Raw genomic sequence first — 9,564 nt, 5'->3', positions numbered from 1 at the left:
ATATTGTTCTTCAAGTTTGTTGTTGCATTGCATTTCAGACGACACATATAAGTTTGCTGTTGCCATTCATTAATGTTCTCATTCATTCTGGAAATCCAATGTCATTACAGTCATTAAAATACATCTACAATAGTCATTAATTGTTCCATGAGACCTAAGTAGTACTATTGGAGCTGAATAGCAAAATAATTTGCAATGTACTCTAGAGCTTGAACGTTTGTTTTTTCTTCTCCTGTCGTGGCTTGGCTGTAGAATATATGAAATGCTCCTAGCTCCTTCAAGATGCCAATCACTTGCCTTCAGAGTTTGCATAGAATTTTTCACTGCATGTGCTGAAACCGCAAGGTATAAAGCAAAACTCAAACAATTATCAGCCTAATGATATCGTCAAAAGAACAACATGGGTATGTTTGATGCGTTTTTGAGTGAAAACCAAACATTGCAGCAACTATTGTATAAAGAACTCATCCTCTAGTTCGGGGGTGAGAGAGAGAGAGAGAGAGAGAGAGAGAGAGCATGAACATCTCCATTACAGGTCAAAATATAAGCAAATACTATTCCCACCAAGTAAATAATTGCAAGCATTTCAAAATTTCAACATTATCATTGCCTTCTCTATTAAAATAGACAAGAGTAATAGCATGGAAGACTGGAAGTTGAGAAATCTACCGAGCAATCAACACATCCAGGTGGCTTGTGATTAAAAATCATTCCATCGCAGAGCTGGTCCGGACAATCAAAGAGAAAGTCAATAATGAATCAAGTTTCCATAAATAATAAAGCCTATAACTGCTTGTATAAAGCTACCATAGTTAAACATTAATTTCTCTTCAACTTAAGAACAATGGATGGACCTAGTCATAGCGTTTGAACTTCACTCTACAGTCTAAAGTATCTTGAGTCTCTTTTTAACCTTATAATAATAAAGGACAATGGTTCATGTGCAGTAATCTAAAACAACAGACTATCTCGTTCACTTTTACTTATGAGTAGGAAGTTATACTTATATCTCATACAAACAAATGCATTGTAATTATAACATGATTGCGGTCATAAGAAAGATCAATTGAAAAACAAAGGTGTGACCTGAGCAAACCTGAAACTAGATCAAAATCTTATTTCCTACGACCTTGTAGAACCTGCAGTAGTAAAAGCCAAGGAAAATCAAAAGCTCACTTATATTAGAAGCTAACCTCATTGACCAATTAACAAAAGTGCATCAAAATACCACTATACATTACACAACATAGATTGCCTTTATTGTATATCAGCTAAAACAACACTCGTGTTCATAGCTCAAAATACCACTATACCAACGTCAGTGCTCACATGGGATTGGTTCCCATACCATTATAACATTGTTTTTAGCCTCCATGCAAATGTTCTCAGCAAAACATAAAAATGACTTTTTTCATGAAAAATGTGTGCTATGGAAAGGCACTTTGACCAAACTAGGGTTAAATGACTAGACATTGCCAAAATTTTGGTTTCATTTTCCGCTGCACAATGAGGTTCATAGATGAACTTTTCCCAATTGAGTCCTACTTGAAGACCACAGCCTAAAAACCAAGTATGCAACTTTCTAGATCAAAGAAGCTATAGAAACATGGGACAGAAATGGTCTTTGAGATACCAACATTAAGATTGCACATGAAGACATAGTCACTCACAAACTTCAGAGTCTCATGAGATAGCATTACCTCCTCCTCACAAAGTATCCCAGTCCCTAGGGCCCGATATATCTTTGAGATTTTCCTTATTGATCAAAGAAGCTTCATGTTGGTGTCACTGCATTGTCGATTTTCCTTGTTAGTCATTGAAAATAAAGGGAATAGAATAACACCACGAAGACAATCCAATATCATCTCATCATGATTGTCAACAATATAATAAAAATAAAAAATAAAAATACTAAAAGTAGGTTCAAGCGAGATTGAACATGTCATTGCTTTAACCTGTCATCTCCAATATGGGATGTCCCATCAGCAAAATATGCTGCAAGTTGCTTTTTGGCATGATTTATCTTTGCACCTAGCAGTATTCCTAGAACAATTTTACACCAGTTACAATCAAGAAGTATAACGATTATTATCGGTAAATAACAATGGAAAGGTTATCTAGACTAGTAAAACTGGAAACTGAGGATCGTATTTGAATAAAAGGATCCTTGTGGTTCTTAGATGTCTCTATGAGAGATGTAGTAAATATCACTAAACTATTCATTTTACACGGTACAACTTGGCACCGAATGTATATCTGCAACAAAAAAAAAAGAAAAACCAACTGACATACCATGTATATCAATTACTACAATGAAACTTTGAGACCCAAAATGATAAAACAATCATGTGTTTTTATTCCCTACGTTGCAATGCACATAAAATCTCTAATTATGAAGATTTCAGAAGTTCTTGATAATCATAGGTTGTAACCTTGATTCAAATAGCTAGATAGAGTATGTATTCAAATTTATCTCATGCCCAGAGCCATGCCTAAAAAGGCTAAACATATTGATTTGAAAAGAAAAAAACAAAATAGTAAGGGATAACATCGTTTTGGACAGCTTTAAAATTATGTGGTACCTGAAGTGCCCCTTCCTAGGCGATGAACAGGAACAAGATGTGATTTTTGGCATGCTAAGTGATGGATCTTCTGAGTTTGCCGCCATAAGAGCTGTGTTAGAACTGTCCGTTGCTAGAAAAGACCTCCAGGTAAAACTTGTAGCCCGCCTGGCTTATTCAAAGCAATCTGAACACATATTAGCAATGATATGTCAAGCACAGTCACCATCAAAATGGATGAAAACAAACAATACTGAATATATTCTATCACTGAGAAACCACATGATGCTTTATTTGGTTGCCAATATACTTTTTGAAAAGAAAAGTCATCTCAAGAACCTTTATGTTGTTGGCTCTTAGGAACCAGATCAATTTGAAATAGTAATCTGATATGCTGAGATAAAACTGAACTGAGGACCTACCTTACACCAACCTACCTCATCCCTTTAGCACAAAGGCAATCCTCAGATGGCAAAGTGGCAAGATTTCATCAAATTCTATTTAGTTATGTTCTCGGATATTCTCCAAAATCAACTATAATACATTGAGATATATACATATTTGAAGCATTTAGTCAAACAAAGACATTTTTACATGAATACATTTATTAAACAATACCAAACACAATGATAACAGTCACCTGAATCTCTTACAGTGCAAAAATTCCGTGCTTTCAATTACAACTGTTATCACACAAGTTGCTTCACATTATCTTAACCATGAAGAAACAAACTGTAACTGGTTTAAGACATTTACCATATCATCATCCTCATACAGAACCTCCAGCAAGTATGGCGCATCCGGCTCTCTCCACGGAAGCTTATGATAGACCAATTGTGAACCAACCCTAACCAAATGCATTACATTAAGAAAAAACACCACATAAGAATCTTCCTTTATGCACAAGGAGCAGAACTAGCATAGAGACAATAGTATCCATACAAAAAATAACAACAAAGGAGTTGGCATAGTATAGAGACAATACCTGAGGATCATATTCAAGTCTCTAATAACTTCTCCATCAACTGTTATCTGTAGACCAACAAAGCAATGCCGTAAATTTCCAAAGCAGATGTTCATTTCTGAAAACAAAAGGCAGAATCTGGTGCCACCAAGACATTGCACATAAGGTCATAACCCAAGAAAAAAAACCCAAATCCAATCTTCATCAACAAACAATAAGCAATGGCACCCATTTGAGAAAAGCAAAGGATTTACCTAGTCCGATTGGGTGTGAGTTGGAACAGAGCAAAGTCCAACCGAGCGGAAGACCACATTTTTACAAGAAATCGATTAAGGGGTGCTCAAAGAACTAGGCTTTATGAATTGGGAAAGTGAAAATTTAGAGACTCATTTGGAAAGTGAAGAACTTTGAAGCCAACAGAGAGTGGTTTAGACTCCAGAGGTAATGGGAAAGTGGTTTAGACATTGGTTCAGCCAACAATAACCATAAAGACCTCATCTCCATCTTGCCATACTCCTGCTTCTCCCCAACCCTAACCACCCTGCCAAGCTGCTGCATAATCAATTGCAGCCCGTAGCAGATTCTGAGGAAGAAGACGCCATGGGCCTCGACCCACTCGGCGAACCCGGGTGGGAAGCTGAGGGAGTCGTTGCTGTGGACGGAGTGGGGCCCATGGAGAGGATGACGACACTGGATTTGAGGTCGATGATGGAATTGAGGGGGCTGGTGCCGGAGATGGTGAGGTAGAAGACAGAAAGGGATCAGATGCGGCAAGTGATGAGGTGGGTGTATTGGGAGCCATAGTCGAGGATGAGGACCAGGTCCGATTTCACGACCTTTGGGTCCATAACTGCTGCAACTGCTCTAGTTTCTACGATTCTAGGGTTGGACGAACGGGTGACCTAGAGAGTAGAGAGAAATAAAATGCAGTTGGGGATTTTGGATTCGAGTGTCCAAATGCTACACTAGTTCCTCGTTTATAGATCTGGTGAGGGAAAGAAACAGGTAGAGAGCGGAAGAGTGATGGAGAAAGGGTGAACTGCTCGAGACTTGAAAGTTTTAGACGGAATGAATAAAGTATCGGGCTTAAGGACTGAGGGCTTTCAAAGGTAAAAGAAAAGAAAAAATTGAAAAATTGACTCCAATACATTCAGACAACACAATTTTCTTAAATATGTTATCTGAATGTTACCCTTGTTTTGACTCAGCTAGGGTTTTACCATTTTGAGAGGGAACTGGTCAAAAGAACATGGAGGGAGAATTCCAAAATTTCAACCATCTATATTCAGAGAACAGATTTCTGTTGTCTGAATATGACTACCTTTTAGGCTTAGATGAATGAAAATTATAGGGATATTTCTATCTTGAGCTAACAACGTTAATATGTTGTCTGAATGCCTCCCTTTTATTCAAAATGAAAAAAGTGTGTTTCAGTGCGTATTCAGACAACAGAGTTAGATTTTTATGTTGTCTAAAAAACTCAAACGACAGAAAATTAAGCTTCTGTCGTCTGATGCGTGTTGTATGATTAACTTTTTGGCATAGTGGTTGTACAAAATATTCATAACATTAAAATTATATATGGTAACCGTTTAATTCGAGTCTGATAGTTAGTTTTGTCAAAGTCATAATAACAAATTACATATAAGTTATTGACAAAAGATGACTTAACAAATACATCATTTAAAGATTGAATTAAACATATAAGGACTAAATCTTACAAATAAGGACAATCTGCTCTCCACTTACCACATGTTATGAGTTAATTTACTTTTTTACCCTTAACTACTTCTTTTGACTTCTAATCCCTTTATGTTACTTTTTTTCTTCTTCTAAGAATAATCTCTTTATATTATTTTTTTTTCCTGAGAATAATTCTTGTATGTTACTTCTCATAAGCAAAAAAAAAAAAATCTATTCCTTTTACACGTTGCTAAGAGAGAAAATCTCAGAGCTCTTCGTCAAACTTCTTTTTCTTGTTTATTGCTAAACGTGTCCTTAGTACAGTAGCAGCTTCATTGGCAGTAGTAATAGTAGTATCAGGAGCAGGGGCATAAGCAAAAGCAGTAGCAGGAGCAGTAGCAGTAGCAAGAGCAATAGCAGTAGCAGTAGTAGTAACAGTAGCAGGAGCAGTAGCAGAAAACTTAATGATCAATTCAATTTGAACAGTAGCAGATCATATCATTGACAGTAGCCAATCATATCATTTAACCAAATAGCATATCATATCCCTGAATAGTAGCAGAGCATATCATTGACATAAACTATAAACTATATAGTAGCATATCAATTCAATTTGAATAGTAGCAGACAATTCAAAACACATAAACCATTACCACCAAACTTCTAACTCTAACAACCCTCATTACCACTCTAACCAATTCTAACTTCTCAAAATCTAGCACTACAATGTAATGGTTTATGTGTAGCATATCAATTCAATTTGAATAGTAGCAAACAATTCAAAACACATAAACCATTACCACCAAACTTCTAACTCTAACAACCCTCATTGCCACTCTAACCAATTCTAACTTCTCAAAATCTAGCACTACAATGTAAATCTCTGCACACACTAGCAATCTGTTTCACCATAACTTCAAAAAACAATGTCAGCTACTATGGATTCACATAAACCATCAACAAATGAAACACAAAAATAACAATAAGCCAAAAAAAAAAAAAAAACAATCAGATTCCACCGGACAGAATCGGAAATATTTCTTCATTTTCAGTGCTAACATTGTGATCAGAAATCTCAATATCCGATTGTGAATAGAGAACTTACAGCTGAATTTGGATGCGAATTGTGCTGCGGAACCAGATTTGGCTGAGACTGTGAATTCAAATTGTGTATATGTTTTTGGCGACCTTGACGGCGATCCGAAGCCTGAAGGCTATGGATTCCAATTTTGATGAATCTGGCAGCCCTAACTGAAACTTCGAGTTCGACCCGTCCACACCAGTTTCGCCGGAGACACCGTGATGCTCAAGGGCTCGGCGACAGAGGTTCGCCAGAAATTCGAGGAGAAAAGGGGCGTGACATCAGAGGAGGAGATCTAAAGACTGCTTGGCGAGGCATGCGAGTCCTCCAGCTTCATCTCCACCATGATCGTCCAGGCCAAGCTCAATTCCGGCGGAGGCTACAAAAACTTCAACTTTTTCATTCCGAATAATTTCTGGAATTAAATCCCAATTTGAAGCAGGGAGTGTCTTGAATGTGTTTGATGAAATGCTCGTTATTGTTGTCTGGTATTGATTTTGCATTCAAACGGTTGCAGAAGTGAAGGCGGAAAAGGACCATGTCGGAGCTACGCTTGAGATTCATTCTGAAGAAATTCTTAGCAAATCTTAATGCAAGATTTGAAAAGGATTTCTGAAGTCATTGAGCACGGATCGGGTTCTCTGAGCTCTGGAAGAGCACGGGAAAGTGGAATCGGAGGCTTTTGGCCGGAGTCGAGTCAATTGGAGCTTCAGTGGTCTAAGCTGAGCTGAATTTTGAAGGTAGTTTATTTCATAATTTGTGAGATTTTTGGGTTTATTTCATAATTTGTGAGATTTTTGGGTATTGGATATTGGGTTAGTGGCAATGCCTGTAAATTGTAATGAAACTCTAGTATTTTGGTCATTTTTCATAAAAATTGGGAGTCAGGTTTGCATCATTTGGTTTTTGAGTCTGGACTCGTGTCTTTATTTATATAAATATTTTTGAAAGTGGGTTTTTTGTGTTTACATCTTTGGTCATATGCTACTATGTAATTTTCTGAAGTCATAAAGCAGTTTATTTGTGTTGGAGACTTGAAATATGTGTTCGGTTTTGCACATATTAGGTGATTTTGAAGCTCTTTAGTGCGAATCTGTTGATCATGGCTCCAATTTTGGCGATTGGAGCTAGTTTTCCATACTTTTGTGACAATGAGATTCGCCACAAAAGCTAGTGGCGGCTGCCTTCCCCCTTCAGTACGATAGTGTTTTTGATTTGGGCCTTCTGTTGGGCCTCCTAACTTTGGGGTATTTTTGGGTTTGTCTGCTATGTGATCCAAAAATGTACGACTGCCCCCCTTTTGTGCATAGCATGAAAGGTAAAGTTGTGAATGGTGAAGAAGGATGGATGAAGTTGATTTTCGAAAGCCATTCAACCAAGGATTCGCAACATGCAAGCTTGAGCTTTGACTTGTGTCCCTAAGTACAGTATATTCTATAAGGACAAGCTCTTGTAATATGCATCTGCAGTTTGCCATTTGCTATAGTTGCCTAACCACATGGATTTGTTATCCAAGCTAAAACTTATTTAATACTATGTCCTGTGGAATGAGTGATTATCGATTACTTATTTTGGATATACGAAGTGACAATGTGCAATGTTGTATTTCACGAAATAGTTGCTTATGTAACTAGTTTTTAATTATTTATTATTTTTATTTTATTAATTTTTTAAGACTTAGTTATCAAGTGACAGTTAACCCGTTGGATGTATCACCGCGCATGCCGGCTAAGTAATACCATGTGGTATGATTCACATAATAAGTTTATCTGTATTATTCACTTGTAATATAAGATCTGATAAGAACTGTATTATCTTTTATCATAAATCTCTGTAAAACCTAAACTACACAATAATTAAAGAATAGAAATTTCAAACTTTGAGATCGACCTCTCAGTATTTTACTTGGCCAAAAAAAAAATCATTTAATGTTTGATTCAACTTTTTTTTTATTATGCAATTTGAATAGCTTGGAATTTTCTAATTGCATACCTCTCACATGTGTTAAACAGCGACAAGTGCGGTTCGCGATCCACTATTATACCAATATAGTCTCACTTAACCACTCGCTAGGTGTTAAATTTTAACTCAAAACACATCGTTACAATTTGGTGTTAGTCACCCATTTATAATATATTTATTTGACACTTTTCTAATGCATGTGGAATCATTCCTCTCCAAAAACATAGAATTTTTTTATAGCAATTTTCATTGAGTTTTGACGCCTGTTAAGGGGTTATATATAGTCAATAAGAAACAAGAAACTATATAATTAGGCGAAAAATATATACTACTCTTTTGTGCACTCTTCTTAATTGCTTACGTACAGAGGCTATATATGCAACATACAATGATACTTATGGTTGTTGGTTATTCATAGTTCATGAGGGCGGAACCAGAATGTGAAGCTTGGGGGGTCGATTGTCGAGAGATAAATATATACAGAGTTTTATGGGTGAAATTAATATTTTTTATTTGAACTATCCCTAAGCACGACAAAAGTTTGAGCATAGGGACTTTTTTGGGAGCAGTGGGGAAGGTAGTTACTCGAGTTCAGTCTGCTGAACATGTCAAGTTTTTGGCTTGTAAGGTAGCATTTGGTTATGTGATGGAACATGGTCTATGTCCAGTAATTTTAGAGACTGATTGTTTGGTTTTGAAGCAACAAGTGTGTCAGGAGGAGCTGCAAAATTATTCTATTCTTGGAAGGTTATATGAGGACCTCAAACAAGATTTGAAAGAGGTGAACCAAGTTAGAATTATTCATGCTAGAAGAGAGGCAAATATGGCTGCGCACAAATTGGCAGCTCATGCTGCAGATTTTGATCAAGCTTTCTTTTGGTCTAATATTCCTTCCTTCATTCAAGATGTAATAGAATCCAAGAAATGTATTCCTTAATCTGTTTATTAGTTATCAATAAAGTCTAACATCATTCAACTCAAAAAAAAAATATTATTTGAAAAAGTAATTAATTAGATCTAATTTTCAGCTCAACAATTTTAAATTTTTTAGAAATGAATTCAATATTAATAATTAGAACAACATTATCACAAATATGGAAAATTTAATACCTTAATAATGATCCATAAAAAACTGAGTACTGAATTATGTTTGGTTTAATAACAATCAAACTTCATTGCAAGATCAAATTAAACAAAGGAAGTAACTTTAGTTTCTTAAAATATTTATTTTGTTCGGAAGATTTTTTTGGGGCAGGGGACCCCGTTGGGCCTTGTAATAGGTCCGCCAACACAACTTTTCAAATGCTAGCAAT

The sequence above is a fragment of the Rosa chinensis genome, chromosome 2 (assembly GCF_002994745.2).
Source record: "Rosa chinensis cultivar Old Blush chromosome 2, RchiOBHm-V2, whole genome shotgun sequence".
Lineage (NCBI taxonomy): Eukaryota > Viridiplantae > Streptophyta > Magnoliopsida > Rosales > Rosaceae > Rosa > Rosa chinensis.
Note: the sequence above shows the minus strand (reverse complement) of the source record.